The 24,969-nt window shown below is 45.6% G+C and overlaps 1 pseudogene; it reads right to left on the bottom strand.

Moving 5' to 3' along the window:
• Positions 1-1,278: 1,278 nt before the first annotated feature.
• Positions 1,279-24,452, bottom strand: LOC101401806 (acyl-coenzyme A synthetase ACSM2A, mitochondrial-like; annotated as a pseudogene).
• Positions 24,453-24,969: the final 517 nt, after the last annotated feature.

Genomic DNA, 24,969 nt, shown 5'->3' with positions numbered 1-24,969 from the left:
TTTGGGGGATATTCACTTAATCTCTCCAAGTCTTAGTCTCCTCCTCTGTCAAAGGGGAAAAATAATAGTACCTGAATCAAAGGGTGACTGTGAATATTAAGCGGGATTAATATACGTGTTTGCTTCGCACGGTGCCTGATACTTGGCAAGTGCTTGACATTATTATTACCATCGTTGTAGTTATTACTCAGTATTCTTAAGAAGAGTCATGGAGCCTCAGAAATCCTTTGCTTTCTTCTCCAGCTCACTTGAGTCTGCTACGAAGGTTCACCCTCTGTCTCTGGGTTGTGGTGAAGCCGTCATGGTCCTCACCTCCCTCCCTCTCCTGGACTCCTGGCTCTGGGGTCCCAGAGGCCCCAGGAACCGAGTCTGTGGTTTTTCTTTCACCAATGCCACTCTCTCCTTCTTTGTTTTCCCCAGAGGGTCTTGATTTAAAAATGATTTTATTACTTGATTCTAGGAAGAGCAGACAACACCACAAACATGAGCTGTAGGGGAAGAGACACCTTTTTGAGTTTATCACACTGTTCTCACAACTATGACCTGAGGTCTGTAGATGCCACACCGAGATGAAACATGACAGGATTTATAAAATGGCTAGGACAGTGACTGGCATGTGGCAAATGCTCAGTACATGGTGTTTCCCCTCCACTGGACATGAATGCCCTAACGTTTGGGGTGACATGGGGATGACGCCACTGCCCCAACCACATACACAAGCCTCTCTGTATGGAGGTCTTGTCCAAGTGGTGATATGGGCGCCATGGCTTTTCATTTCCTTCCTAAGATCCAGTTTTCTGCTTGACTCTGTTTATCCAGCTTTCTTTTCTTTTTCATCTTTCCTTCCTCCCTCCCTTCCTCTCTTCCTTCTATCCTTCCTTCCTTCCTTCCTCCCTTCCTTCTTTCCTTCCTTCCTTCTTCCCTTCTCTTTCTTTCCCCTCTCTCTAATTCTTTTTGTCTTTCCTCCCTTCCTCCATTCTACCTTCCCTCCCTCCCTCGTTTTCTTTCTCAGTTGCTCTATCTTGCTGTTTTACTCTTTTTCTCTCTTATTTTTCTTTCCTTTTTCTGTGTTCCCCTCTCCTTTCCTCTCTCGCATTCCCTCCTTTTCTTCTTTCAATATCCAACATGGAAAGATTTTGAGGTCATAACCAAGGAAAGACAAAAATCACATGCATTTCTTGCCATAAAGAATCTCATATCCCCAGGGGAAGGCAGAAGACCCAAAGGGAAATGGAAGGGGGAAAAGGGCAGGATGCACAGGAAAGGTCTCTGCAGGTCTCACCGAGCCCCGGCCTGCCCAGACCTCTTCCAGTCCTTGTCGCTGGGTGTTCCCCGTGACAGTCTTGGGCAGGTCCAAGACAAACTCCATCTGTTGGGAAAAATCAGTGGAGGATGGGCTGTCTATGACCCCAATGGGGTTGGATTTTTCAGAGGAACTGCTATAGGGTGAGGGGCAGCTCTTGAGGCTGGAGGCTCCAGGTGAGTGAGGACTGAGCCTGGAAAACACCCAGGGCAGCCCGCTGTGCAATAAGAAGCTTCAGAAAGTGCTCGGGGACAAGGACAAGAGGAGAATGGCTGGAACTGGACATAAAGTCGGTCAGCTGGTCTCTGACATACTCTAGACCAGGCGAGAAGCAGTACGGTGAACACAACAAAACACATCAGACACCTGAGCTTTGATGCCAGACTCTCTGGGCTCCAGTCTTTCCTCTACCACTCGCCTGGCTTTGGTCGGGTCATCTGGCTTTTAGGAGACACGGTTTCCCCACTGAGTAAGCCGGAGGATAACAACAAATTTGTTGAGTTGTTGTGAGGACAAAATGAGATTCCAAGGCTAAATTCTTAGTATTAGCATGGGGTAAACACTCAAAAATATTAGCTGTGGTTATTAAGCTCGACTGGAGAGAATAGACATCTAAGAGTTAGGAAGCCTGGTTTTCAATTCCATTTCAGTCATTTCCTGTTGGTGTGTCCTTGGCAAAACTATAAAATCTCTCCAATTTCACTTTTCTCACCCGTGAAAAGGAAGGTCTGATGTCAAGGACCCCACCATCTCTAACACTCTTGAATCCTAATATGTGGATGATGATGACAGTTCATTGAGGCTTCCCATGGTTCAGCTTGCCAGGGCATCGGTCTACGAATCAGATGGTCTTGGATTTAATAAAAATAATAACAATACGGATACAGATACGAAAAAACTATCTTAGCAGCTGATGTGGGAATCTTCCACAGGGCAAGACTGACTTTGTTGAGGAAGGAGTTTGTTAAGATCACAGTGGGGTAGAGCAGGGCTTGGCAAACTACACCCTATGGGCGAAATCTAGCCCTCCTCCTGTTTTTGTAAATAAAGTTTTATTGAAACACAGCCACTCCCATTCATTTACAATTGTCTCTGGCTGCTTTCACACTACAAGGGCAGAATTGAGTAGTTGCAACAAAGACAGTATAACGTAAAATATTTACTATTTGGCCCCTGGAGAGTAGATAGAAGGTAGAAGGAAGCCATAAGGGAGATCCACGTTTAATGCTAAGACGAAAGCTACTCTGCATATCATAAAGAACATGAAATCAACCATCCATAGAGGTTTATGCACCCCTATGTTCATTGTAGCATTATTCACAATAACCAAGATGTGGAAGCAACCCAAGAGCCCATCAACTGATGAATGGATAAAGAAGATGTGGTGTGTATATATACACATATGTATATACGTATATACATATATATATACACATATGTATATACGTATATACATATATATACACATATGTATATACGTATATATACACATATGTATATATGTATATACGTATACACACACACACACACACACACACAATGGAATACTACTCAGCCATAAAAAAAGACAAAATCATCCCATTTGCACCAACATGGATGGACCTTGAGGGTATCATGCTAAAATAAGTCAGACAGGGAAAGACAAACACTGTATGATTTCACTCATATGTTGAAGATAAAAAAAACATGTGGATAAGGAGAACAGATTAGTGGTTACCAGAGGGGAAGGGGGTAGGAGGGAGGGCAAAAGGGGTAAAGGGGCACATATGTATGGTGACGGACAAAAACTAGACTATTGGTGGTTAGCAAGATGCAGTCTATACAGAAACTGATATATAATAATGTACACCTGAAACTACATGATGTTATAAACTAATATGACCTCAAGAAGATCAATCAATCAATAAAAAGAAGGGAGCAGAAGAGTATGGTCACTGGAAGGAGGGAGGAGGTGGAAGGAACCTGCTGCCCAGGGCATTCTAGAGGAGAGACTTGTAAAAAGAGACACGTCTACTGAGTAATACACTGTTATACTGTGTGATAGGACCCCTCCACTGAATCTCCCCAAATACTCAGTTTCAATTCAAAATTCTAAATTCTTGATATGTTTGGTGTTATTGGATTTCTAGTTTCCTTTTAAAATACTTATTAAATGCTTATTATGTGCCAGTCACTCTTCTAAGTGCCTTATGCCTTACAAATATTAATTCTTCTTCTTAACAACCTGTGAAACAGTAACACCATGATCGCCATTTTACAGATAAGGAAACTGAGGCACAGAGAGATTGTTGAGTAAGTGATGATATGGATTTTGAATGCAACAGTCTGATTCCGAGACTATGCTATCCTGCCTCTCTATCAGTTTCAGGCTGCAAGTCTGCATGGTGGACTCCTTAATGTGCTGCCCAGATCCCCCTGTGGGAACAAAAGGCTTACTCCCCCACTACCAGGCCTCTTTGGAGAGTGCACAGCTGAGGAGAGCTCTCTCTCCCAGGGCCACGGCCCCTTCCCAGGGCCACGCCCCCTTCCCAGGGCAGCCTGCATCCATGCCTGAACCACACAGGGCTATAAAGGCCCTCCCCTTATCCCCTCCACCCCCTCAGGAGACCCTGAAAGGTTGTCCCAGCTTCAGAACTCCCCATGGGCTCGGCTGAGGCCCCCACTGAAACTATGTCATAGTGCAACTTCACCTTCTGCCCAATCCCGCTCCCTTCCCATCCATCTCCTTCTGCAGGTGTTGATCCAAAGCACTCGCTAATAAAGCTCTGCAGGTCAGTCTCCTTCCCAGAGTCTGCTTCTCAGAAACCACCTGTGACAATCAGCCTGTGCTGACAAAGCGTCAGTGAGCATCCGGGTTACACTAGGATCTGAGGGGCTTGAGGCTTAACGTGCTTGCTCTCACCTTCTACCCCAGACTCAAAAAAGTAAATTTTTCTTCGTTCCCTGGGGCAAGCTCCTATCTTGTACCCGGCTCCAAAAACTAGGTCCTCCTTCTGTGTCAACCTCCATGCTTTAATTCTCTGCCTCAGAGTGAAAACAGTTGAAAACAGGTACGGTAGAGCCTATGCTTTTTGCCTTTTCGGGTAGAAGAACTTCCATTTTCCTGCAGGGAGCCACCCCTCCCTCGCTCAGTCCATGTCATGGGTGCAGGGCAGCTCTCTCTCCCATCCTTCCTGTGCTAGCTCCAGGAGTGATCACATGACCCAGAACTGGCCAGTCAGAGTGTCCCATCCCCTGGTTGCAGGGATTGGTTTAAGATGAACACATGACCTGAATTGGTCCAAACAGAATCAACTTGAAGACTTTTGCCGGTGCCTTTGAGGAAAAAGATGCTTTTTTTTTTTTTTTGGTGAGGAAGATTGGCCCTGAGCTAACATCTGTGCCCATCTTCCTCTATTTTGTAAACGAGATGCCACCGCAGCATGGCTTGATGAGTGGTGCATAGGTCCACACCCAGGATCTGAACCCACGAACCCTGGGCTGCCGAAGTGTAGTGCACAAACTTGACCACTATGCCACCAGGCCGGCCCCAAAGATGCTCTTTGTCTACTGGGATTTGCTAAGCTGCTAAAAATGTATGTTTGGAGCTTCTGAGGGCCATTACCAAGGTAGAGAATTTCAAGAAATGAAGCCAATACAGAAAGAAGGAAAGTCAAGTGTTGAAAGAGACATCCCTGACCACATCATTTGAACGCCTGTTACCAGCCGTGACTAAAGCTTCACCCACCCCTGGACTTTTCAATTAAGCAATAAAGTTCAAGTTGGATTTCTGTCACTTACAACTGAGAGAATCCTGAATAATATGGCAAGACCTCAGTGCAGAGAGTGGGAATGTAGGCCAGGTATTGGCTAGAACTTGTTCCCACAGGAGCATCTGACTTGCAATTCAGAGTGACTTAAAGGCTAAGGACAATTGTCAGGAATCTGGACAGTTGGGCTTTCTTGGTCATAGCCGGGCAGAACTTTGGAATTAGAGGCCTCATCCTCTGCCTGAAGGAGAGAAATACAAGAGGAGAACCATCCCTCCTTCCTCAAGTTCGGGAGCCCAGAGGCCTCACCTTCCTCAGGTATTTGTACGGGGCCGTCACTGACTTCACGTGCTGCTGCAGCTCCTTGGTGAGCTGGTCTGGGTCATGGGACAGAGACCGTGGGCCCAGGACCACAAATGCCTTCACTACCTGCAGCGAGGATGAGGGCCAAGAGAGAAGGGGTCAGAGTGTGTCGTCATCTCCTGGGATAGTGCAAAATCAGTGTTAAGACTTCCACCACAGCCACCACCTATGTATCCCCCAATTACTCCTCCAGATATCCGGAAGCAGGGCAAAGGGAGAAACTAAGGATAATAACAGCCAAGATCCCACCTCTCTCTCAAGCGGCTTATTGGATGCACAGGTAGGACTGCAGATTGAGACCAGGCTCACCTCATATCCCCAAGACAATAGAGAGTGAAGGGGAGAAATTCGATATTAGAGAAGAGAGGAAAATAAAGACTGGGGACCATGAGCCTAAATGACTTGTTTAACCTCTCCAAACTACAGTTTGCATGTCTATAAAATGGAGATCCAATTGTCATACTTCACGGGAAATGAAATGAAGTCATATGCAGCACAGCTTAGCTCAGTGCTTGGCACACAGGGTTTTCTCAGTAGAGGATCCCCTTCGGACCCCATTTGCCTAGTGGCTCCCATGATTTCCATACATCCCTAACCTGCCAGAGTATGACATGGTCAACTTCTTACAGAAATGTCCTTGGACATTGACCCACACGTCTGCACCTTAACCTTTCCCTACACACACACCAGGCTCTGTTAGACTCCGTCTGGCCTATTCCTATAACCCTGGCATTATAGGAGGTCTTTCTTCTTCCCCCTATTCTCACTGTAGACCCCATGGCTCAGGGGCTCTATCTCTTGCTTCAAATTCCTCCTCATTCCTCTCGTCAGGGATCAGATTCTCATTCAAATGACAGACAGCAGTGGAATCCCTGCAGCCCCATAATAATAGACCTTATGTGGTGCTTGCTATGTGCCAGGCCTTATTCCAAGCACTTTGCAAATATTAACACATTTAATCATCACAACAACCTCTCATCTTACAGATGAGAAACTGAGGCTCAGAGAGGCTAAGTAACTTGTCCACGGTCACACAGCTGGTAACCAACAGGGCCAAGATTTGGACCCAGGCACCCCAGCCTCCAGAGTCCATGCTCTTAACCACCATTCTATACTGCCCTTGTCTCTCAAATCTGCAGACCCGCAAGCTGCTGCTCGCCCATCACCTCTCCTCGGATGGGGTCCGGGCTGCTGACTACAGCCTCCTCCACCACAGCGGGGTGCTCCATCAATGCACTCTCCACCTCTGAGGCTCCAATCCGGTATCTGTAGGAGAACCTGTCCTTCAGAGAAGACTGGACACAACCTCTAGGCCAGCCCCAATGTCTAGAACCAGCCAGAATAAAGATCCAGAATACCCTTCCCAGCCCAGAAGCTAAGCTCACCACCAGAGTTAATGATACCATCTGCCCGCCCCATGAACTAGAAATACCCATCTTCATCCTTGATTCCCCAGTCTCCCAGGAGCCAAAAGTCTCCTTGAATGTTGGCTGCTGTCTTCTCAAGACTGTCCTGGTGAGTAGACAGAGTCATTGTGCCTGCAAAGCCTAAGTGCTCTGGCCCAGGGCTGCCATGAACAGATGGCAGGTTGTACTTTTACAACTTGAACAACTAAACACGGTGGGCTTGTCCTGAACCTGTCAACCCCAGCCCCCAGGTGGAACTGGACTTCCCTCTGTATTTCAGTTATTCCCCCAGGGCCTCTCACCTGCTCCCTGGGGTTCAGTCTGACGGGTCATATTGATGCTTCACTCACCCAAGATCTAGGGCACTTTCCCCGACCGATTCCGCCTTCCCTTCAACGGTCAGCCCAACCCCAACTCCACTCCATGACCCTGCTCAAGGGCACCAAAGTTTATTAGACATTCTTCTTGGCTCCTCTGTTAGATCTGAAAGTTCTAGAGACACATCAGCAAGCCACCAGGGCCCCAGGCATTGTGCACATTTCTACAGTGGCCGGGCCCCTCTATTCAGCTGAGGCACTTTTTCATGAGCAGTGAGAAGGTCTGAGGTTTGCCCCATGTTAGCGCATCTTTATATCAAGTGTTTGTTCAAGTGTTGAGGTGTGGGCTCCAGGTTGGATGTTCAGTCACTGGGTTAGAAGGCAGCATAGGGAATTCACAGCCTAGCCTCCTCATTTGGAAAATAGGGGTACTGAAGATCAGAGAGATCAAGAGGCCTGTCAGAGGCCAAACAGCCATCACAGCTGGCAGAGCTGAGACCAGAAGCCAAATCTCTTGGCCACCAGCTTGACTCCTTCTCCTGGTCACCATGCAGCCCCTGCTGGCGTTAACTCTGCAGCCTTGAGTCAACCCACCAACTCCTGAGTCTGTTTCCCATCTGTCGAGCGGGGAGAATCCCGGCGCGTGAGGATAGAGGGGACAGCGCACAGGAAATGCTTGGAGAAGCACACAGTGCGGCTGTGCCCTCTTCTCTGGGGCTCGGTTTTCCTCCTCTGTACAGTGGAAGTGATCATGTGGATCTACAGCAATTCTTTTATTTAACACACTCTTACATAGCACTGTTCTAAGTGTTTCACAAACATTAATGCCTCTCGATATCCATAATAACGCTGAGAGATATTATGATACATGTTTTACAGGTGAGGAAACTGAGGCATGAGAGACCAGTAACTTGCCCAAGATCATACAGTAAGTAGTGGAGCGGGGTTCTGAACTCAAGCAATTTGTCTCCAAGGACTTCATAGGGTCGTTGGGAGGATCCAATGTGTTTAACGTACGTGAAGTGCTTTGAGACAGGGCTTATCACATAGTAAGCACTCAATAAATGGTAGCAACGATTATTACTGGATTTATTATTTAATTTATTATTTAATGTGTTTGAGGTCCTCCCTGTCCATTTTTCAATGATAACGGGCTTGGATGAGTTTTGTAATCTCTGTCTTCGCCATCCTCACCTGTAAATTGAGCCGGTTAGCCTCAAGAATCATCTGTTTCTAACACTGCAAGGTCCGAAGGTAGGGGTGCCTCCAACTGTGTGGTGGCTTCAATGTGGCATCTAGCACAGCTTTGAAGGAGATCAATGGCATGGAGCAGGGACAATCGTTGGGGGTGGGGGCAGGGCTGCCCTTGGGAAAACACTGCTGTATAGAGTTGACAGGCAATAAGCTTTCTGGCATGAAGCACTTCTCGGGGTGGAAAGGGGTGTCTGGAGAAAGAGGATTCTTCAAATGGGGTCTTAGTGATGGGCTAAGGATGACAGGGATGAATGGCCAATCTTTTCTCTTGGCAAAGTGCCCATTCTTGGACACTGGACACCCCTTGTCCCTATGTCTTGCCAATCCCTCTTGGGAAGTTCATAACTTTGGGACCCCTCTCATCCCTCTCAGAACCCCCTATCCCCACCAGGGGACAGAGAGAGGAGAGTGGGTTCCTCACCACATAGCCAGAGAAGATGCCTATAGGCCTGATGGGCTTGACCCTGATGCCCAAGTCTCCTTCTGCACCAGGGGCAGGACATTGCCCTCGTCATCTATGACCTGGAGGAAGAAGCAGATTGATCTGCATAATAGGAAATGGCTTGAATGGCAGCATGGAAGGGCTGAGTTGGTCAAATGGAAGACCCTCTCACTCTAGTGGTCACTGAAAACAAGAACCAGAAACCAAGGGAAGACAAGAGTTTTAAACCCAGATCTCCAGTCCACCAGCCTGGGATGGTTTAGGAGAAGCCCCTTATTGAGACTGGACCAGATGAGCTTGGGAAGATTCTTCTGGCCTTAGGAGCTCAGGAAATATAATAGCCTCCCATTATCTTTGAGGCTTACGTCCCTGGACATCAGACAGATCAAAACTCAAATGATGACTCTGCTGCCTTACTAGTTAGTTGTCTTGGAGCTACTTAAACTCTACATCTCAGGGCCTTCCTCTATAAGACAGATAATGACAGCTTATTTCACAGGATTGTACGAGAATGAAATAAGACACTAAAAAAAGGGCTCTGTAAATGGTTATCACAGTCAGGGGTGGGAGAGCAGACGATTACACATAGCACTGAATAAAAATTGTTACCCTTTAGATACATACACCCATACACATAACCATAGATACACATACACACATTCTATTTCTTGGGATTTAGCCTGAAGAAATAGGGGAAAGGAGCAATATTTTAGCTACAGTATATTGGTTATAGTGTTGTTTGTACTAGCGAAAAATTTGGAAATCACCTATTGACCAACACAAGGCATAAAGAGCGGTAGAGCCAGACTATCCACTATGCAGTCATGAAAAATCACGCTGTAGCTTGGTGCTAATTGACCCGGAAAGAGGGTCACCCAAGATTCTTCAATGACAAAAGTGAGCTACAAAATGATATGTTAAGATTCACCCCTATTTTTTTTTAACGTATATATTTAGGGGGCCGACCCGGTGGCGCAAGCAGTTGGGTGCGTGCACTCTGCTGTGGCAGCCTGGGGCTCGCCAGTTCAGATCCCGGGCTCGCACCGACACACCACTTGTTAAGCCATGCTATGGCGGTGTCCCATATAAAGTAGAGGAAGATGGGCACGGATGTTAGCCCAGGGCCAGTCTTCCTCAGCAAAAAAGAGGAGGATTGGCATGGATGTTAGCTCAGGGCTGGTCTTCCTCACAAAAAAATAAATAAATAAAAATAAATAAATAAATGTATATATTTATATAACTAATGCGCTAGCTAATTTGCTAGCTATTCAAAGTACTTTTCTCTGGATGATAAGAATATGAATAATTTTCTCTTTTCTCTTCCTTTCTGTCTTCCTTCCTCCCTTTCTCCCTCCCTCCTTTTAATAACTTTACTTTCTGTTATTTTTCCTCAATGAGAAATGTAATAAGTAAATTACTGAAAAATTGGTGTTTTCCTTCCCTCCTTAGTGCCCCTAACAAACCTGCACATCATAATGGGAAATGGTGGGTCCCAGGTGGCCAGGTCTGATTCTCATTGTCTTGGAAACTCTGCAGGTGATTCCCTGTGGGAAGTGGTGGGCGGATCAGCAAACCTCAGGAGGCTCACAGGTCACAGAAAAAGAAAAACAGACTCAGCAGAGCAGGTCCTGACAGTCCTGAAGTGGCCTCTCATTTGGTGGCTCCCTCCCTCCCCTTTCCCTGGCTCCCCCTTTACTGGAACCCTCATCCTAGGGGCTGCCCTACAGTGGAAAGCAATCTGATTGACCACTCCCCAGGGAAGAGGAACTAACAACCACATTATAATCCCTTTAGAAGGAGCCATACTTTAACAAGTGACCACAGACACCAAAAGTCCTTTAAAATAATATGGGATTAAATTATCTGCCATAAGAGGACCAGCTCTGCTTGAATCCTGAAATGAATCCTACAGAGATGCTGGTGTCCCAAGCAGCAGTCCCTAAACATGGCCTCCTCTGAAAGGCTGGAAGCCCATGCCATAACTCCATTGTCCTTCCCCAAATGTGCAAAGTTCTTCCATATCACAGCCCTGCCATGAGCCTTCTGGGGAGTTCTGCCAGGGGACCCATTAGCCATAGAAGGATGTAAGGTAAAAGACTGGAGAGAGGAGGCGAGAAGTCCTGAGAGTCCCAAGAAGCAGCACTGGGGAAAGGAGTTGGGGAAGGATTCCCCAGGTAGTTTGGGTAAGTGGCATAGTGTAGAGCGACGGGAATCCACATCGTGCTCACAGGGCCCCAAGAGTTCCAAGAAGGTATCTCAGCAGGTGAGGTGGGGTCCTAGTGGGTTCCTCTCCCCACCCCTCACTTCAATCTGAGCAGCTTAGTACAGTGCCTGCATGTTCAATAAACTCAGGTCTCTGCAGAAACGCTACCCCGTTGCAGGGGACTTTCCTGACCACCATATCTGAAACAGCAGCCCCTCATCCTGCCTCACCCCTTCTCACCAGCTTGACTTCTCTCCACAGACCTTCTCACCATCTGCCATGTCATATATTTATTAGCTTATGTCTCTCTCCCGACTCCTGCTAGAATGCCATCTCCGTGAGAGCAGGAGCTATGCCTGTTTTGTTTCTGCTGAATTGTCAATACCTATCCCGTGGTAGGTGCCCAATAAATATTCACTGAATAAGCACATGATAAATGGTCGCTCATGTTTTTATTATTAAAGAGCCTTTTGAAGCCCACCACATTCACCAGCCCATGGTTCTAGGAGCAGGTACCATTTCTGTCTGGCCATAGAATTCTCAGATGTCCAGTCCTGTCTGGGCCCTCCAGCTCTCCAGAGTGCCTGGAAGGAGGGTCTCCCCTCTGCTGAAGCAGTTCTGTAGATGTGGGAACTTGTAACTGAAAAGAGAAGAGAGGTCATTGTTCCCCTGAGCCTCCCTGGAACCAAACTCTGCCTAGAGCTGGATTCTAGGTGCTTTGACGATGAAGTTAGCTTCATGGGGCTAACTGTGCTCAGAGGGCCAGATAGATGAGCACAGGTGTATGTGGGGGAGGCAGGAGGAGGCGCCAATAGACCAGAGGCTCTTTCCAACCCCCAAAGCCCCATCTCCTGGAAAGATCCTGTTGAACCAACATCCAGTAAATGATGGGGGCTCCTACCACATTGTAGACTGGGGAGCTGGGCAGGGCCTGGAGGGAGAGAGCCAGCTGACACTGCCCATCAGGTCAGATGCCAAACTAACTGGTAGGCACAGTGGTTATGAGCATGAGCTGTGGAGGTGGGCTCCGGATTTAAATCCCAGCTTCTTTGCTGTGTCTATTTCAGGCCACATGAGCCCCAATTCTCATGCACCCTCAAGCCAAAAATGACAGAGAAATGACCACCTATCATTATAGGGAAAAGGTCCAGGACAAATTTGGAACATTTTTGTCAAATCCTGGCAGCCTATTCCTGCCAGTGTAATGACTTGCCCCCATAAACACACTTCTAGAATTACATAAACCTCCAGTCACCAAGGAAAAGACATCAGCCACTGTAACAAATCAGCTATGTGGTCTTGGTTAAGTCTTTAACTTGCTGGGACTAGCTTTATAATAGATTAATTCCAGCCCTATTTCCCAAAAATATTTTTGGGATACAACTCAGGTAGAAAAGTGCTTTGAAAAGTTAAAATTGCCTACAGAAAATTCAGAAGAAGTGCTACTAAAAAATAGCCAGTACTGAATACTTGCCAGGCCCTGTGCTATCTCACTGAAGTCTCACAACAACCTCACAGAGTTCGCATTATCACTCCCATTTTAAAGAGGGGAACACTGACTCAGAGAGTTAAGTAACTTGCCCAAGGTCACACAACCAGCAAGTAGTGGAACCGGCATCTGCACCCTATATTCTCAACCGTTATGTAATACCACCTCCATCCATGCTTTGCTTTGTGCAGAATTTATTACAAAGATGGTTTAGGCAAAAATATACAGAAAAAATGATTAACATTAGTGCATGATGTAATTATTTCCTCTGAGTGCCCTTGATGAACTGGTATGTTAGGAAGATCATCCCATTTCCATTACTGCGTTGCCTTACAGGAAGCTCAACATGCAATTATCCACTTATTTGCTGTACTTCTCCTTACTCTCTTTAGTTTCCCCTCTTCCCTATCTCCACCCTGTATTTTCCTAATAGGCTTTATAATTTTACATTGTTTTCATGTTGTTGTTTTTTTCTATTTGTGACACTTAAAAGCTACTTCAAATCCTTTTTTGGAAGGAGGCAGAGTAAGAATTTGTTTAAAACAGAGAATGACAGAATCACCTGAAGAGAATCTCCTGAGAGAACCCAGACCACGCCTGACCTTTTGACCTTTAAGGATATCATCCACGCCTCAGTTTGCTCCTGGGGTCTCTGTTGCCAGCGAAACAGAAGTCTGGGTGGGCCATCAACTGCTACAGAGACCTGGAGGCCCCAGGATGCCAGTGACCCAACTCCCCATCACAAATAGAGTCCAACGTAGGGCATGACTTTGCAGGCAAAATGAGCCCATTTCCATTGCTTTGTTGCCCCAGGGTAACGTAGTTTATAGATTTCATTTAATGGCTACCGCATCAAGTTCCACTAGAAAAACTCACATTTATTCTTCAAAACTTCCCACAGATAATAGCCCCAAATTGGAAGTCACCCTGACTTCCAACAATAGGATGGAAAAAGAAATTGTGATAGGGCCACAGAATGGAAGACTACACAGCAATGAAGAGCACAAACTTCTAATATGTGCAACAATATGGACAGTATTCACAGGGAATGTTGAGTCAAAGAAGCCAGACACAAAAGATTACATATTGTAGGATTCCACTTATATGAAGTTTAAGAAGAGGCTAAATTAATCTATAGTGGTAGAGGCCAAAAGAGTGAATAACTTACGAACGGGTGTGGACAATGGCCTGAGGGGGGATGAGCACTATCTGCAGTGGTGGGAATGTTTTACGTCTTGAGATGGTGGGGGTTACATGGGTGTCTGTTATTGACTGAATGTTGTGTCCCCCGCTATCCATGTTGAAGCCCAACTCCCCGTGTGATATTTGGAGCTGGGGCCTTTGGGAGATAATTAGGTTTAGATGAGGTCACGAGAGTGGGGCTTCCATGATGGGATTACCATTCTTATAAGAAGAGGAAGAGACACCAGAGCTCACTCTCTCCACCATGTGGGGACACAGGGAAAAGGCAGCCTTCTGTAAGCAAAGGAGACAGTTGTCACCAGGAACCCAACCATGCTGGCACCCTGATCTCAGACTCCCAGCCTCCAGAACTGTAAGAAATAAATGTCTGTTGTTTAAGCCAGCCAGTCTATGCTATTTTGTTATAGGAGCCTGAGCTGACTAATAAAGTGTCTAACATATGTAAATTATTTTCAACCTGTACACTGAAGATGACTGCATTCTATACACACACGCGCACAAACACACATACACATACAGATGGCACCACCTCCAATATTCCATTCTTCTCTTTTACACTTGGTTCACCACCATCTATCTGATACTTGACAACAGAGCAAGAGCCCATTAAATGCGTGTTGAGTAAACAAATGACCCATCATGCCTGTCTCCTGAATATATTCCTTTTATCTGTATATGGGTCTGTCTCCTTCCCTGGACCATGAGCTCTATGAGGGCATGGACCATTTCCATCTCGCTTACTGAACACTGTCCATCTGTGTGACAAGGATTAGTCAAAATTAGGTGAACTGAAAGAAACTGCAATAAATTGGAGTGTGCAAACCTTGGGTTCACTCTGACCATTTGGTGCAAACTGGATCCTCTCTTACCTTTAGAATGACCAGCAGGTCAAACTTTGGTAAGAATGGATAAATGTGCATGCTCCTGACAGCCAGGGTTCCAGAAACGAGGCCAAGAGGTTCAATATCCAAGCTGTGTCTCACATGGTCCGTATTATGTCAGAGGCTTTCAGGTCTGTCCACATGCTGAGAACATGGAGGAAACACATGTACGTATACGTGAGTGCAAGCTGGGGTGAGTGGAGCATGAGTGTGTGCATACGTGTCGGGAGGGGTAGGTGTGTGTACACAGGTCTGTGTGGACCTGAGTGTGTTTGTGTATGCTCGTAGCAGTGTAAGTGTGAGCAGGCAGGGGAAGGAGAGGTCTTCTATCCACACATCCTTGTATCAAGAAGGGGCAAGTATTCAGAAGGTGTGACCCCAGCTCCCATGACTAACAGGTAATTGGGTCTCATTCACTTTATCCCCAGAATGTAGTACAGTTCTGGCGTGTGGTAACCATCCAGGAAACGTTTACTAACGGAAGACATCTAAGTGAATATTCTAACAAGAGGCCTTGCTAAGTTCAAGTTTGGCTGTGTAAACCTTTGGTTCTCTTTCCTTGAAGAATCATGAATTTCCTGAGCACAGCTGAGGGTCTGCTACAGGGCAAAACTTGTTCCCTTTCTTCAGGCCAGAATAAAAGGTATCAGGCCTGTTTTAAAGCAAAAGTGATTTAGGCCAGACATGAAGAACTTCCTTGTGGCAGGGAATCTCCATAGTGTGTGTCCCTTCCTGAAGATGATTAATGCTTTCAGCTCTGTAGGGAAATTGGGTCATAGCCTATTAGGACCAAATTTTGGAGGGGCTGGGAATTAAACATCTTAGTTACATTTAAGTGATTTATCTTCTCATCTTTTAGAAACTGCATTTTACCATAGCTATTCCATGAAATAATTTCTATTAAATAATTTAATTTTCTGGCACCACTGGATCACAGGTGGGACATTTAAGTTTTTGAGGGTTTTTTGTATTAAAATATTTTTCCAGTTTTAATCATAAAATTAACATGGTAGGCAGGATCCACTGAAAAAGACCCTGAAGAGCTCTTGTTATTATCGCATGACAATCTTGGCAGAGTATTTCCTGATTCCACTGACAGGGTTGGTGTAGAGTGGAAGGACATTCTGAATTATGAGATCTGAGATCCAGAAATTCTGAGACCTCAGTTCATCTAACTAACCCAGTTACAGCTTCTACGTCAATGGATTTGAAAAGCAATTTGCTGCTGACAAAAACGCCCTCTCGGAATCCGTAGCATCAAAGCAAATTACTAGCACCCAAAGGAAAAGATAGAGAGCAGTCTGGGGAGAAACGCATATAAACTTTACGTTAATCATTCAGTCTAGTAGACATGTGGCTCAAAGCACTGAAGAGGTGTTGAGATCCCATGTTATCTGAAACAGAAATGTCCCACCAGAGGTCACTGGATACCCAGCTTGCTAAGCCATGCTCCCTGGTGTCCCCCTTCCCAACCGTCTATCTCAGAAGCATCAGATGGTAGCCCACCCCAGTAGAACTCGATTTGTGCTCAGGCAAGTCTCAAGGCCTCGTCATGTAGTTCTCTGTAAAGAAAGAGCTCTTCTTAACCAGCATCCATCTTGGTCTTGATGCGCAGGCTTGAGTGGGAGTGTTGTGCCATCTTGGCAAGGCCACTGGTCCCGCTGGTGAAGTCGATGGCAGCTGCTTCTTGGCTTCCAGTCTCCACACAGCGATGTGTGGTAGATGCTTCTCTGACAGAGACACAGACTGTCACCTTCTCAGATCTGCCCTGGACACCAGATGTCCTGGTGACTCATCTCTTCCCACCTTCCCCCACGGTGGGAAGGGCAAGTCAGCCAACCCACTTCAGAGGGGGGCTGATGAAAGGTTAAGATGATGAGATTCTGAGTCACTCAGACTTGGGCTTGAAAACCACTCGGGTTTGGCACTTAGTTACCTGTGTAACGTTGGACCATTTATTTAACTTCTCTGAGTCTCACTTTCCATATCTGTGAAATGGGATCAATAATACCTGTCTGTTTCATTGAGTTATTGAGAAAGTTAACTGTAACACAAAGGAAATGAGCTACTTGCTCAGCAAGAACTCAATAAATGTTGATCTGATTGTTGTTGGGAGCCCTAGCATGACACCAGGTGAGCAGAAGGTGCTCAGTTAGCATGAGTTTTCCCAGTACACCCTCTTCCATTCCCATGAAGCATCCACACATCTCCCGGACCCCTCCTCCAGTGTCCCGATTTCAAGTGTCAAAGCTGGTCTCATGTTGTCCACTTCTCTGGCAGTTATCTTAAAGACCATGACATTAGAAAAGCTTGCATTCTCCCTAGGGGTTTCCTAAGGTATGTGTCTCTAATGGGAGGATTTCAGATATGTGACAGAGAAATGCATTCTTCCAGCCAGTCCTGCTACTGACGGCTAGAATGACACATAGAGTCCTCTGAATTGAGAAGCAGCCTGGCTTAGGGATAGAGAAGGTGGGAGGAGGACTCTGGAAACTCAGTATTCAGCCTGCTCTTCTGTTTTGCCTCATACACTCTTGGCCTCACCTCTGATTCCAGCAGTGGTTGCAGTGAACAACTCTGGGCAAGTTTCAAGACATATGGTGTTGCTTGTAGTGTGGACCACAGGTGATTCACTTTGTGCCCCAGGGCTTCTCTGTTGCCACCATGGCACGGGACTCTGAGCCTGCTCTGCATGCATGTGCAGCCCAGAAGCGTGGGGTAGATAATGCCCCCCAGTTCAACTCTCCACCACTGGGAGTCAGGTTCTGATGGGTCAACACTCAGTCCTTTAGTGGACAATACTGAGAGGCATTCTGTGTGCTCCTCAGAAGGTTCCTGCAGATCAAACCCCACTTATCCCTGCAGGGACTCAATAATAAACTCTTGCATTAGCTTTTTCTTCTTCCCTGCTTCACTCTCCCCAGCCCCACACTCTGCTCCCTGGACCTCCCCAATAAAGCACCTGCACAAAAGTGCTTGGCGCCCTTTCTACTTTTCGTGAAAACCCAGGCTAAGACGTGTAGGTACTCACTGTAGTAGTGTCTGAAAGTCCACCCACCCATCTCGGCTTTTCTCAGACACCAGTAGCTTTGTTTTCAGAGACGGGCAGTCAGGCGCTACGGTGTCCACTGCCTGGGCCACTTTGTCCCCAGCTGTGATGGCCCTGGCCTTGGACAGCTGTAGCCTATAGAGAACGTCTTTGGCTTTCATCTGGATAGTCCCAGGCATGAAGACGAGGCCTGGAGAAGCCAAATGACTTAGAGAGAACTGGAAGGGAGGGTTGTCTTCTTCCCCAGAGAAGCCCGATGTAAACAGCCAGTGGGGAGTAAATGGAGGAGGGGAGGTCGGGTAGTGGTGACCAATGGGGAATAACAATAACAAGGGGACAAAGGATCAGAGTGATTTGAACCCAGATTTCCCTGGGTTGTCAGAGCTGTAAGGGGTCTAAGGAGAGAAACTGATTTGCCTAATGTTACACTATTGACAGTCTAAGGCCAATACAACCTCCCCCCGCCCCCAACACACACAAAATGCCCTGCAGGAGTTTCCTGTATCCAGACTCACACAGTCACTAAAATAAGGAAAGGCACCTGGAACTGTCCATGGTCCTGCAGCACCACAGTGGTCTAGGTCCCGGCTTTTTTTCCCAAACCTAGGACACTGAATGCATTTTCTTAGGCAAGAGTGCTCTTGATCTTTCTTTGTTTTTGTTTTCTGTCTTGAAGAAACTCTTGTGACTTTGTTTTATTCTTTTGGAGAATAACTAGACTTATGTTTCACCTTTTATGAAGCTGATTTCATATGTTCCTCCTGTTAAATAGCTCTTAGCCCTGGCTCACTTTCTTTCCACTCGCAACACTTCAGGAGCCACATAGAAAATACTTTATTGCTAAAAAATGCTAACCGTCATCTGAGCCTTCAGGGATTTGTAATCTTTGTGCTGGTGGAGGGTCTTGTAAAAAACACAACATCTGTGAAGCGCAATAAAGCAAGGCACAATAAAATGAGGTATGTCTGTAACTTGATGTATGTATACACTGTGAAATGATTACCACAATAGGTTAACATCCATCACCACACATAATTACAAATTTTTTTCTTGTGATGAGAACTTTTAAGAGCTACTCCCTTAGCAACTTTCAAATATATGATACAGTATTGTTAACTATAGTCCTCATGCTGTGCATTACATCCCCAGGACTTATTTTTATAACTAGAACTCCTCATCCCTTCTTGAACATCACCCGGGTACCCCCAACTCAACAGTTACCAAATTGAACTAGTCGTCTTTCCCCGACACCCCCATTCCTGGTTCTCCCTGTGTCCCTCACTCCAGTGAAAGAGAGCCGCATCCACCCAGTTGCCCAAGTGTCTGTGACTTCTCCATCACCCTGGCCTTCTTCCTCTACCATACGTCATCCATCAAAAAATCCTGCTATCAGTTTCTTCCTCATTGTCTCCTAAATTCATCCACTCATCTCCACCTCCACCACCCCATCCACGTTGAAGCCACCATCATCCCTCGTCTCCCATCTGGGTTTCTCACCCCCATTCTTGGCCTCCTTCATCCTATTGTCTACGTACCAACCAGAGTGACCTTGTACAAACAGAAAATGATCACATCACTCAATCCGTCCATGGTTTCCCATTCCTCAGTGGATAAGGGCCAGAACCCTTACCATGGTCCCCAAGAGTCTGCAGCTCAGCGCCCACCCATCTTTCCAGACCCATTTGCCACTCCTTCCTCCTCGCTGCCTGGACTCCAGGCACACAGACGTCCTTGCAGCTTCTCTCATCATTTTCAAGCCTCCCTCCCCTCTGTGCATTTCCTCTGCTTGGAGCACTCCTCCCTGCCTCCTCTCCTGGCCAAATCCTACTCATCCTTGAGATCTCAGCCCAAATTTCACTTCCACTGAGCCTTCTGTGACCCCCTCAGATTAGTCAGTTTGAGTCTCCTTTTATAGCAAGATTGTCAAACTTTTTCTGCAAAGGGCCAAACAGTAAATATTTTAGGTTTTGTGCACCAGACGCTCTCTGTCCCAACTGCTCAAGTCTGCCACTATCGTGCAAAGGCAACCAGAGAACCTGTGAGCAGGGCATGGCCCTGTTCCAATAAAACTTTATTTATAAAAACAGGCTGTGGCCTGGATGTGGCCTACAGGTCACATGAATAGGTCCTTATGAATAGGTCCTTATGAAATTCTCATGCCACTTGTTAAAATTGTGATTAAATAATTATGTGTGCAATTAATAGTTTAATAGCTATCTTTCTCCAAAGACCTGTAAGTCCCATGAGTACACAGACCATGTTTTGTTCACCCCATACTAGCAACCTCTAGCAGAGTGCTTGGCAAACAGTTTGCATAAATAAATGGAAGAAGGATAATATTTCCATACGAGGAAGGACAGCACGCTATGGGGAAGGGGCATCTTTGAGGGGGTGGTGGTTGCACTTCTCTGCCATCAGTTTCTTTCACAAGGGAGACAGTGCCCAGTCCAGGTGCTCAATTACCAACCTGCTCGCATGCAGCCCAGGGTCACCAGCCACCACTCAGGCACTCAGGGCAGCACCACCACCACACGGTCCCCACGCTGCAGGCCACACACCCCCAAGAGGACATCAGCCACCTGCTGGCTGAGTTCACATAGTTCGCTGAAGTTCCACATCACTTCATCTCCATCACTGCTCACCCACCACAAGGCTGGGCCAGGGGGCCGCTTCCCAGCCTGAAGAAAGAGAAGACCTACTGATCAGGCTGGGCTGGTACATGAGCACATAGAATAAATGCCAGTCTTGGGATTGCCCCACCAATGCTTAGTTGGCTTTTTAATCTCAGGACCCCTATACGTTCTTAGGAAGTATTAAAAACCCTAAAGAATTTTTATTTATATGGATTCTATCTATCAATATTTACTGTACTGGAAATTAAAACTGAGAAATTTTATAAATGTGTGCTTTTAAAAATAACAGTAATAAAACCATTATACATTACCACAAATAAGATACGTTTTGATACAGAGGTAAGTATACTTTCCCAAACAAAAAAAAAAAACAATAAGAGAGGCATCATTTTACATGTTTGCAAATGTCTTTAACGTCTTCCTTAATAGAAGACAGTTGGATTTTATTTTCTGTTTCTGCACTTACTTTGTTGCAGGATCACCCATCGTGAAGCCTCTGGAAAATGCCACTGTGCACTTGTGAGAGAGTGAAAGTGAAGAAGGAAACTGTTACCTTAAATTGATGTATTTATTTTTTGTTTGTTTATTTATTTAATTTCTCTCTTCCTTTCTCTATTTGTGTATTTATTTTGTTTTCCTTTTTTATTGTGTTAAAATATACATAGCATAAAATTTGCCATTTTAACTATTTTTAAGTGTACCGTTCAGTGACTAAGTACATTCACATTATTGTTCAACTATCGCCACCATCCTTCTTCAGAACTTTTTCATCATCCAAAACTGAAACTCTGTACCCATTACAAAACAACTCCCCAGTCTCACCTCCCCCCAGCCTGGTAACCATCACTCTATCTTCTGTCTCTATGAATTTGACTACTCTAGGCACGTCTTATAAATGAAATCGCACAATATTTGTCCTTTTGTGTCTGGTTTATTTCACAACATAATGTCTTCAAGGTTCATCTATGTTGTAGCATACATCAGAATTTCATTCTTCTTTAAGGTTGGATAATATTCCTTTGTATGGATATGCCGATTTTGTTTATCCATTCGTCCACTGATGGACATTGGGTTGTTCCTACCTTTCAGCTATTGTAAATAATGATGAGCAGGGGTGTACAAATATCTCAAGACCCTGCTTCTGATTCTTTGGGGTACATACCTAAAAGTGGAATTGCTGGATTATACGGTAATTAAGTAATTTTTAAAATTATTTATTTATTGTAAATTTTTTGAGGAAGTGCCACATTGTTTTCCATGGAAGCTGTACCATTTTACATTCCCACTGGTGACGCACAAGGGTTCCAATTTGTCTTAGTTTTGTTTTGAGATAGTTTTGATTTCACAGTCTCTGGTATCCTCAGCAGTCCCCATATCATAGTTTGAGAGCAATAATGCAAAGTCAAAGAGAAAATGTATTGGTAATTGGGTTAGATATTTCAAAATTCCTCTCCATAGAGTTGTACCATTTTGCACTTTGCCCAGTAATGTGTGAGTGTCCATTTCCTCATAGCCCTGTCCACAGAGCATACTGTCAAACTTTTGTATTTAACTGCACTGGGAGGTAAAAAATCTTATTTCAGTGAAGTTTTAATTTGCATGAGTGAGGTGGGGCATTTTTTCTTACATTCAAGGGCCATTCGAGTTCACGCTTCTGTGAACTGTCCTTTCATCTACTTTGCCCACTTTTACATTGGATTGTGTCTTTTCATTCTTGACTTCTAGGAGCTCTTTCTGTGTTAGGGATATTAACTCTTCTGCTGTGCTATGAGTTGAACATTTTTCCCCTGGGTGTCATTAGTTTTTTGATTTTGCTTATACTGTTATTCGTCAAAGGAGAGATTTTTATGATGTTTATGTAGCAGATTTATTAAATCACTTCTTTTATGGAATCAGAATTTTGAGTCATCGTAGTAAAGGCCTTTCTCATTATTCCAAGGAGCTCTTACTTTTATAGAAAAGCCAGAAATCTAAATTTTTATCTGAAATTTTTCAATTTTAAAATGTTGACCAAATTTTTTTAAGAACACTCTGCACCATGAGCCATCTTCAGCCTAGAGGCCCAGCATTTGCGATTTCCGCACTAAGGCTTTGTCATGACAACACCGTGATTATGACTTCTTTTAAGCTCATGCTGGCAGATCCACCTCTCTCCCCATCCCAGCCAAGATGAATCCTTCCACCCTCCATAAAAGTACACAGAACTTCAAGCGAAGGCAGGGGCGGGATCAGCAGTGAATGGGGTGGAATTTTAGAACCCCAGGGAGGGAAAGGAAAATCAGAAATTTCCTCATCACTCTCTTTCTCTGATTTCTCATGTTGGAGCCCTTTTGACAACCCCTGCCTAGTGGCCATCCTGCTTACACACCTTGATGACAAGGACACATAACTTTCTGAGAAGACTGATGCAGTCTTTGGTCAGTGCTGATTTTCTCTTATTAAACCCAAAGCCACCTCCTCTATGACCCCAACACACTAGTCCTTGTTTGACTCTGGGAGGTCAAAACAGAGCACGTGCAGCATGTGCAGGCAAACTGTGTGTCAGCTGCCCAGGGTTTTCGCTCCACTCTGCACCAGTCTCTTAGGCTCGTCTTTATGCCAAGTTCATGCTCTCTTGCTCCCACCCCACGCTGCCTTCCTGGAAAGTGGACATCTTCATAGCTCATCCTAGTGCCTGACACGTAAGTGCTCAATAAATATTTATTGAATGAATGGGTGATTAATGAACTCAGCCAATTTGTCCAACCCTGTGCCTCGTCCCCACCCCATTACCTACTCCACGCCAGCCCCGTGATCCACCACATTACTAGCAAAGTTGAACTTGGCAGGGACTTCCTGGTCGCCCCACTGCAGGGCTGCCAATTGCCTGGTATGAATGCAGACAGTGAGCTTGGACATCTGAGCCCCTACAGGATACAAAGCCCCTGGAGTCTCCACAGCCAGTGCATGGTCAGACCTACGAAGGAAACAGGAGACAGAGGTCAGTCTTTCCTGTATAGTCATCAGTTGCTTAAGGAGATTCATCCCAGCTTGACGAGGTTCTTCGAGAAATTAATCTGTTGTGCTTGTGAGTGAACTGGCACATTTCAGTTTCCTTCTGGTGTGCCATTCTCCAAAAACACAACACCCTGTCTAGATCCTACATCTCCAGCACCTCTGACAGCTTTGTGAACACCCAATTCCATGCAATAAACCCCTTTGTTCTTAAAATACAGTGGTGTGGTAGACTGAATTGTTGTTCCCAACAATTTGCCCGTTCCCTGTAGTAGGATATATGTCCCCATTCATTTCCATGTGACTTGCCCAGTGCAATCTGGGGAAGAGTAATATCCACCTCTCATTGACTCTGGCTTGCCCATGGGATACGCTTTGGTCAATGAGTGGATGCGACTGTGTGGTTGGTCAGGAACTCTTGCATTTCTGCCCTCTGTCATGAGAGCAGCATGTCCCAGATAGGTGCCTACCTTCAGCCTGGGTCCCAGAATGATAGCACATGTGAGCTGACCTGAGCCCAGCACATCCACGGCCAACCCACAGACCCATGGGAAAAAACATGCATGGTTATAAGCTCCTGAGACGTTGGGATGTTTGTTACTACAGTAAATGCTGACTAATACAAGTAGCCTCTATTTCCTTCAACTGAACCTTGACTCAGACATCTTGAATACTAAGCACCTAGCACAGAGAACCTAACACAGAGAATCACTGTAGAAATTGTAACAGTTGTAATTATCGTTTCCATCCATGCACTGGCTCCAGGGAAAGTAGTTCCAAGGCTGTGCAGGCTGGTCTCTGAGTTCCATCACGTGCACCTTGATGGGGGTTGCAGAATTTAAATCTAATGACCTTTGATTCCAGGAGTCCTGCCAATTGGCTGCATTTCCATCCCCTGTTATCTAGGCAGCAGCAGCCAGAATGCTCAAGGTCTCCGATACTTGTGCCTACTCTCCTATTTTCCAAAAGAACAAGGCGTGAAGATTTCCTTACCAGCTCCTGGGCAGGAATATTGATTGTCTTTGTCCCTGCTGGTCCTTCTCTTTCCACGGCTGGCTCTTTCTCATTCTTCTGGCCTCATCTCCTAAGAGAGGCCTCCTTCCCTGATCACCACCCACTCCCATTCCCCTTTGACCGCCCTTCTCCCACATATCCCAGACCCCCACTTTTGTTGTACTAAAGGCCTCGTTTCCTTTGCCCAGTGTGGCCTCCTCACTGAGACCTGGCAGATACTCCCTTTTGAGGACTCTAGGGATTGCACACCTCACTCCTATAGATCAGAGGTCAGATCATGTCACAGTTCTGCTCAATACCCACCAGTGAATCCCAATTTCATGCAAAATAAATGTCAAAGTGTTTACCACGTCAGTCTTCTCCTCTGTTCAATGGAGATAATAATACTTTCTTCTTAGGATTACAGTGGGAATTCAGTTAGATCAGTTTTCCCCAAAGTGGGTTTTGCAAGGTGATATTATTTAATTAACTAATTAACTAATTTTTTATTTATTTTTTTGGTGAGGGAGATTAGTCCTGAGCTAACATCTGTTGCCAATCCTCCTCTCTTTACTGAGGAAAATTGGCGCTGGGCTAACATCCGTGCCCACCATCCTCTACTTTATATGGGACGCCGCCACAGCATGGCTTGATAAGCAGTGCGTAGGTCTGCACCCAGGATCCGAACCC

Source organism: Ceratotherium simum, chromosome 26 (assembly GCF_057802395.1).
Source record: "Ceratotherium simum simum isolate JZ-2026a chromosome 26, ASM5780239v1, whole genome shotgun sequence".
Classification (NCBI taxonomy): domain Eukaryota; kingdom Metazoa; phylum Chordata; class Mammalia; order Perissodactyla; family Rhinocerotidae; genus Ceratotherium; species Ceratotherium simum.
Note: the sequence above shows the minus strand (reverse complement) of the source record. Positions and strands in the feature narration are given on the sequence as shown.